Genomic DNA, 9037 nt, shown 5'->3' on the forward strand with positions numbered 1-9037 from the left:
GAACAAACTCAAAACAACTAGTAACCTGATGGTGGCCATGCTGGCAGTACTCACCATGACAGTAAGCCTCCCTACTATAGGAGCAACTCAGAATTTCACTTATTGGGCATATGTCCCATTTCCTCCTTTAATTAGGTCTGTGAGTTGGATGGACCCTGTTATTGAGGTGTACACCAACGACAGTACCTGGATACCTGAGCCCATAGATAACCAAGGGCCAATGCATCCTAATGAGGAAGCGATAAAAATAAATATGTCCACAGAATATAAATATCCCCCAATATGCCTGGGACCTGCTGTTGGATGTTTACAGATTGACACACAGGCCTGGTTGGCAGTAGTCCCCGAAAAAATAAATAATGGGCTGCTTTGCATATGATTTTGGGGCATAGTTTAAAATATAATCATTCCCATCCTAAAACCCTGCAGTTCCATCCGAATAAGTTCAAATATAAACAAAATAGAGTTTAGTTTAAAGGTATGGATGCTTGAACTTGGGAAGATTGTGTAGCAAGCAAGGCTGAGGTGCTACAAAATAATTCCTATCGAATCCTCATTAATTAGTCCCCTAAGGGGGACTAATTAATAAAGATCCCCCAAAGGGGATCTTTAAAAAAAATTGCACCAGAAGGCCTTCTTGTAGAACAAATGTAATAAACCAATGGAACCACTGGCAATTAAATCATACACAATATATTCAGACAAAAGCTGAGGTCCCTATCATATGGAGTCCTACTGGCATTGTCAGCCCTAGTCCAAAAATAATATCTTCTGCCATAGGACAGGGACATTCTGAATTATGGAAATTAGCTATGGCTCAAAGTTCAATCAAAATTTGAGACAGTAAATATAACAAGAACAAATGGGAGGGAGGTAAAAATAAATATGCTCTTTCTTTTCTTTCCAACAGGACTTTTTGGATTCAAAGTTGTGTCTGGTCACCTTTTGTGCTAGCAATAGGAAATGTTACTCTTTATATAAATACACACTTTATTTCATGTCCTGAATGTCATTTGTTTACCTGCATTAATTCAACTTTTAATAAAAATCAGACTATCCTAATAATTAAAGCCAGGGAAGGAGTCTGGATCCCCTTGTCTTTAAATAGACCATGAGAGGCATCTCCATCCATTCATATGGTAACTGAAATCCTTAAAAAACTTTTATCCCACTCAAAAAGATTTATAGTTGCTCTCATAGTTGCTATAATTGACCTCATTGTTGTTACTACTGCTACTGCAATAGCTGGTATGGCTCTACATTCATCTGTACAAACTGTTAAATTTGTCAGTAAGTGGCAAAAGAATTCCACAAAATTATGGAACTCTCAAACTCAAATAAATAAAAAAATAGTTAACCAAATTAATGATCTCCATCAGACAGTGATTTGAATGGGAGATCATATTATAAGTTTAAAAAGTAAAATTCAAATGCAATGTGATTGAAATACCTCTGATTTTTACACTACTCCTTGTCTGTATAATAAAACAGAGCATGAGTGAGAAAAAGTTAAGAGACATTTAAAAGGTCACACTGGAAATTTATCTTTGTACATTGCAAAACTGAAGGAAGAAGTATTTCAAGCCTTTCAGGCACATCTGACACTAATGCCAGGAATGGAAGTGTTTGAAGGAGCTGCAGGCAGATTAGCAGCTATTAACCCGTTAAAATGGATCAAGACACTTGGAGACTTCATGATTTCAATGATGATTGTGCTTTAAATCTGTGTTGTTTGTCTTTATATAGTCTGTAGATGCAGAAGCCTCCTCTGGAGGGAAAGCTGCTGCCAAGAACAAGCAATAATAGCTGTGGTGGTTTTGCAAAAAAGAAAAGGGAGACATGTTGGTAGAAGAGCTGAGGCAGGACTGGCTTCTCTGTCATAATGTAAAAGATGGAATTTTTCCAATGTAAAAATTGGAAGATGTCCAGGGTCTAGGATCTAAAGCCCCTTGTGGCCTTTGGAACACCAAGCTCTGTGCCAAAGGGTGGAAGGCTGCCCTGCCACACCACAAATCTAAGCCCAGGGCATAAAACCTCTCGTGGCTTGGATTGAATCCAGGGCTCAGGGCATAAAACCCCTTGTAGCCTCTGGAAGGTGCATAGACTTGTTGATTGCTTTCCCAGGCTTGTAACATGTTCTCCATTATCTCAAGCAGCAGAGCATATTCTATATGAGTCAAAGAAAACGCTAAACTGTCACAGCTACGTTTGATACACCACTACCTTTCTACCCCCACATCCGCATGTCCTAACCACCTGCTTCTTTGTTTGACCACCATTAAATAGTGTGGGCTCCCAGAGCTCGGGGCCTTCACAACCTCCATACCAGCATTGGCCCCCTGGACCCACCTTATGCACTCTTAACTTGTCTTTTCTCATTCCTTTGACTCCACTGGACTTGGTAGCCCCCACGGCCTAGTGTTGGATCTGATCACCCTAACACTTGAGAGGGATGAGTTGGTCCTGAGAACTTAGGCAAAGCCGAGTAGGTGGTCCCACTATCGATTAAAAGAGATCGGCTTACCTACTACTAGTAGAGCTACCCTGGGCTCCAATGTAGTGATGGCAGTGGGGGCCGGGGGCCCTGGGCCTCATCAGTCTTCAGCGGCTAGGCCAAGGAGCTGTGGGAGTGCAAGTGATTCTTTACTTTTTGTCTTATTGAAGGGATGGTGGCTCTGAGGAGCAGGCTTGTCTGTCCATCTGTTGAGAGAACAGTCAGACTTCCAGTGGCCTGACTGCTGGCAGACTGGGCAAGGGCTCTTCAGCACTCATGGGTTGGGACATGCCTGCACCCAGTGGCCTTCTTTGCCACACTTAAAACAAAGCCCAGGAGGGTTGCTGCTATTGGGTCTTTTGTGCCCTTGGGTACCATGGCTAGGCTGATGGATAGCCACTGCTAAAAGCTGGTATTTAGTATAATCTCTTTGGGTTTTATCTAATTTATTTTGCTGATCCCTGTTATTAAAGACTTTGAAAGCCAGGTTAAGGAGGTCTTGGGGGATTTGAGGGCCATCTTCAGCCTTTTTAAGTTTGCGCTAGATGTCGGAGGCAGGTTGGGAAATAAAATGGGTATTAAGAACAATAGTTTTGGGGGAGGTTCCCAGACGGCCAAACAGGAACAGCTCCAGTCTACAGCTCCCAGTGTGAGCGACACAGAAGACAGGTGATTTCTGCATTTCCAACTGAGGTACTGGGTTCATCTCACTGGAGCTTGTCAGACAGTGGGTGCAGGACAGTAGGTGCAGCCCACGGAGTGTGAGCTGAAGCAGGGTGAGGCATTGCCTCACCTGGCAAGTGCAAGGGGTAAGGGAATTCCCTTTCCTAGCCAAGGGAAGCCAAGACAGATGACACCTGGAAAATCAGGTCACTCCCACCCTAATACTGCACTTTTCCAAAGGTCTTAGCAAAGGGCACACCAGGAGATTATATACCACACCTGGCTCGGAGAGTCCCATGCCCACAGAGCCTTGCTCACTGCTAGCACAGCAGTCTGAGATCGAACTGCAAGGCAGCAGAGAGGCTGGGGGAGGGGTGCCCACCATTCCTGAGGCTTGAGTAGGTAGACAAAGCAGTGGGAAGCTCGAACTGGGTGGAGCCCACTGCAGCTCAAGGAGGCCTGCCTGCCTGTTTAGACTCCACCTCTGGGGGCAAGGCATAGCTGAACAAAAGGCAGCAGAAATTTCTGCAGACTTAAACGTCCCTGTCTGACAGCTTTGAAGAGAGCAGTGGATCTCCCAGGACGGAGTTTGAGATCTGAGAACGGACAGACTGCCTCCTCAAGTGGGTCCCTGACCCCCATTTAGCCGAACTGGGAGGCACCTCCCAGTAGGGGCGGACTGACACCTCATACGGCCGGGTGCCCCTCTGGGGCAAAGCTTCCAGAGTAACGATCAGGCAGCAACACTGCTGTTCTGCAATATTTGCGGTTCTGCAATATTTGCGGTTCTGCAGCCTCCACTGGTGATACCCAGGCAAACAGAGTCTGGAGTGGACCTCCAGCAAACTCCAACAGACCTGCACCTGAAGATCCTGACTGTTAGAAAGAAAACTAACAAACAGAAAGGGCATCCACACCAAAACCCCATATGTACATCACCATCATCAAAGACCAAAGGTAGATAAAACCACAAAGATGGTGAGAAACCAAAGCAGAAAAGCTGCAAATTCTAAAAATCAGAACATCTCTTCTCCGCCAAAGGAACGCCAAAACTCCTCGCCAGCAATGGAACAAAGCTGGATGGAGAATGACTTTGATGAGTTGAGAGAAGAAGGCTTCCGATGATCGGTAAAACAAACTTCTCCGAGCTAAAGGAGGATGTTTGAACCCATTGCAAAGAAGCTAAAAACCTTTCTTTTTTTTTTTTGCCTCAGCCTCTCGGGTAGTGGGATACAGGGCCCGCCCCAGTCGGTAATTTTTTTTTTTTTTGTTTTTTAGTAGAGACAGGTTTCACTTTGTGATCCGCCCGCCTCGGCCTCCCAAAGTGCTGAGATTACAAGCGTGAGCCACCGCGCCCGGCCAAAACCTTTCAAAAGATTAAATGAATGGCTAACTAGAATAACCAGTGTAGAGAAGACCTTAAATGCCCTGAAGGAGATGAAAACCATGGCACAAGAACTACGTGACACATGCACAAGCTTCAGTAGCCGATTTGATCAACTGGAAGAAAGGGTATCAGTGACAGAAGGCGAAATGAATGAAATGAAGCGAGAAGGGAAGTTTAGAGAAAAAAGAATAAAAAGAAACGAACAAAGCCTCCAAGAAATATGGGACTATGTGAAAAGACCAAATATACGTCTGATCAGTGTACCTGAAAGTGATGGGGAGAATGGAACCAAGTTGGAAAACACTCTGCAGGATATTATCCCAGAGAACTTCCCCAACCTAGCAAGGCAGGCCAACACTCAAATTCAGGAAATATAGAGAACACCACAAAGATACTCCTTGAGAAGAGCAACCCCAAGACACATAATTGTCAGATTCACCAAAGTTGAAATGAAGGAAAAAATGTTAAGGGCAGCCAGAGAGAAAGGTCAGGTTACCACAAAGGGAAGCCCATCAGACTAACAGCTGATCTCTTGGCAGAAACTCTACAAACCAGAAGAGAGTGAGGACCAATATTCAACATTCTTAAAGAAAAGAATTTTCAACCCAGAATTTCATATCCAGCCAAACTAAGCTTCATAAGTGAAGGAGAAATAAAATCTTTTACAGACAAGCAAATGCTGAGAGATTCGGTCACCACTAGGCCTGCCTTACAAGAGCTCATGAAGGAAGCACTAAACATGGAAAGGAACAACTGGTACCAGCCACTGCAAAAACATGCCAAATTGTAAAGACCATTGATGCTAGGAAGAAACTCCATCAACTAATGAGCAAAATAACCAGCTAACATCATAATGACAGGATCAAATTCACACATAACAATATTAGCCTTAAATGTAAATGGGCTAAATGCTCCAATTAAAAGACACAGACCAGCAAATTGGATAAAGAGTCAAGACCCATCAGTGTGCTGTATTCAGGAGACCCATCTCATGTGCAGAGACATACATAAGCTCAAAATAAAGGGATGGAGAAAATCTACCAAGCAAATGGAAAACAAAAAAAGGCAGGGGTTGCAATCCTAGTCTCTGATAAAACACACTTTAAACCAACAAAGATCAGAAGAGACAAAGAAGGCCATTACATAATGGTAAAGGGATCAATTCAACAAGAAGAGCTAACTATCCTAAATATATATGCACCCAATACAGGAGCACCCAGATTCATAAAGCAAGTCCTTAGAGACCTACAAAGAGACTTAGCTCCCACATAATAATAATGGGAGACTTTAACACCCCACTGTCAACATTAGACAGATCCACGAGACAGAAAGTTAACAAGGATATCCAGGAATTGAACTCACCTCTGCACCAAGTGGACCTAATAGACATCTACAGAAGTCTCCACCTCAAATCAACAGACTATACATTCTTCTCAGCACCACCTCACACCTATTCCAAAATTGACCACATAGTTGGAAGTAAAGCACTCCTCAGCAATGTAAAAGAACAGAATTATAACAAACTGTCTCTCAGACCACAGTGCAATCAAATTAGAACTCAGGATTAAGAAACTCACTTAAAACCGCTCAACTACATGGAAACTGAACAACCTGCTCCCGAATGACTACTGGATACATAACAAAATGAAGGCGAAAATAAAGATATTCTTTGAAACCAATGAGAACAAAGACATAACATACCAGAATCTCTGGGACACATTTAAAGCAGTGTGTAGAGGGAAATTTACAGCATCAAATGCCCACAAGAGAAAGCAGGAAAGTCTAAAACTGACACTGTAACATCACAATGAAAAGAACTAGAGAAGCAAGAGCAAACACATTTAAAAGCTAGCAGAAGGCAAGAAATAACTAAGATCAGGGCAGAACTGAAGGAGGTAGAGAAACAAAAAACCCTTCAAAAAATCAATGAATCCAGGAGCTGGTTTTTTTAAAAGATCAACAGAATTGATAAACTGCTAGCAAGACTAATAAAGAAGAAAAGAGAGAAGAATCAAATAGATGCAACAAAAAATGATAAAGGGGGATATCACCACTGATCCCACAGGGATACAAACTACCATCAGAGATACTATAAACACCTCTATGCAAATAAACTAGAAAATCTAGAAGAAATGAATAAATTCCTGGACACATACACCTTCCCAAGACTAAACCAGGAAGAAGTTGAATCCCTGAATAGACTAAATAACAGGCTCTGAAATTGAGGCAATAATTAATAGCCTACCAACCAAAAAGAGTCCAGGACCAGACAGATTCACAGCTGAATTCTACTAGAGGTACAAAGAGGAGCTGGTACCATTCTTTCTGAAACTATTCCAATCAACAGAAAAAGAGGAAATCCTCCCTTACTCATTTTGTGAGGCCAGCATCATCCTGATACCAAAGGCTGGCAGAGACACAACAAAAAAAGAGAATTTTAGAACAATATCCCTGATGAACACTGATGCAAAAATCATCAATAAAATACTGGCAAACCAAATCCAGCAGCACATCAAAAAGCTTATCCACCATGATCAAGTTGGCTTCATCCCTGGGATGCAAGGCTGGTTCAATATACGGAAATCAACAAACGTAATCCAGCGTATAAACAGAACCAAAGACAAAAACCACATGATTATCTCAATAGATGCAGAAAACACCTTCGACAAAATTCAACAGCCCTTCATGCTAAAAACTCTCAATAAATTAGGCATTGATGGGACGTATCTCAAAATAATAAGAGCTATTTATGACAAACCCATAGCCAATATCATACTGAATGGGCAAAAACTGGAAGCATTCCCTTTGAAAACTGGCACAAGACAGGGATGCCCTCTCTCACCACCACTATTCAACATAGTGTTGGAAGTTCTGGCCAGGGCAATCAGGCAGGAGAAAGAAATAAAGGGTATTCAATTAGGAAAAGAGGAAGTCAAATTGTCCCTGTTTGCAGATGACATGATTGTATATTTAGAAAACCCCATTGTCTCAGCCCAAAATCTCCTTAAGCTGATAAGCAACTTCAGCAAAGTCTCAGGATACAAAATCAATGTGCAAAAATCACAAGCATTCCTATACACCAATAAAAGACAAACAGAGAGCCAAACCATGAGTGAACTCCCATTCACAATTGCTTCAAAGAGAATAAAATACCTAGGAATCCGACTTACAAGGGATGTGAAGGACCTCTTCAAGGAGAATTACAAACCACTGCTCAATGAAATAAAAGAGGACACAAATGGAAGAACATTCCATACTCATGGATAGGAAGAATCAATATTGTGAAAATGGCCCTACTGCCCAAGGTAATTTATAGATTCAATGCCATCCCCATCAAGCTACCAATGACTTTCTTCACAGAATTGGAAAAAACTAAAGTTCATATGGAACCAAAAAAGAGCCCACATTGCCAAGACAATCCTAAGCCAAAAGAACAAAGCTGGAGGCATCATGCTACCTGACTTCAAACTATACTACAAGGCTACAGTAACCAAAACAGCATGGTACTGGTATCAAAACAGAGATATAGACAAATGGAACAAAACAGAGCCCTCAGAAATAATACCACACATATATAACCATCTGATCTTTGACAAACCTGACAAAAACAAGAAATAGGGAAAGGATTCCCTATTTAATAAATGGTGCTGGGAAAACTGGCTAGCCATATGTAGAAAGCTGAAACTGGATCCCTTCCTTACACCTTACACAAAAATTAATTCAAGATGGATTAAAGACTTAAATGTCAGACCTAAAACCATAAAAACCCTAGAAGAAAATCTAGGCAATACCATTCAGGACACAGGCATGGGCAAGGACTTCATATCTAAAACACCAAAAGCAATGGCAACAAAAGCCAAAGTAGACAAATGGGATCTAATTAAACTAAAGAGATTCTGCACAGCAAAAGAAACTACCATCAGAGTGAACAGGCAGCCTACAGAATAGGAGAAAATTTTTGCAATCTACTCATCTGACAAAGGGCTAATATCCAGAATCTACAAAGAACTTAAACAAATTTACAAGAAAAAAATCAAACAACCCCATCAAAAGGTGGGCGAAGGATATGAACAGACACTTCTCAAAAGAAGACATTTATGCAGCCAACAGACACATGAAAAAATGCTCATCATCACTGACCACCAGAGAAATGCAAATCAAAACCACAATGAGATACCATCTCACACCAGTTAGAATGGCGATCATTATAAAGTCAGGAAACAACAGGTGCTGGAGAGGATGTGGAGAAATGGGAACACTTTTACACTGTTGGTGGGACTGTAAACTAGTTCAACCATTGTGGAAGACAGTGTGGCGATTCCTCAAGGATCTAGAACTAGAAATACCATTTGACCCAGCCATCCCATTACTGGGTATATACCCAAAGGATTATAAATCATGCTGCTATAAAGACACATGCACACGTATGTTTATTGCAGCACTATTCACGATAGCAAAGACTTGGAACCAACCCAAATGTCTATCAGTGATAG

Source organism: Hylobates moloch, unplaced genomic scaffold (genome assembly GCF_009828535.3).
Source record: "Hylobates moloch isolate HMO894 unplaced genomic scaffold, HMol_V3 SCAFFOLD_3, whole genome shotgun sequence".
In the NCBI taxonomy this organism is placed as follows: Eukaryota; Metazoa; Chordata; class Mammalia; order Primates; family Hylobatidae; genus Hylobates; species Hylobates moloch.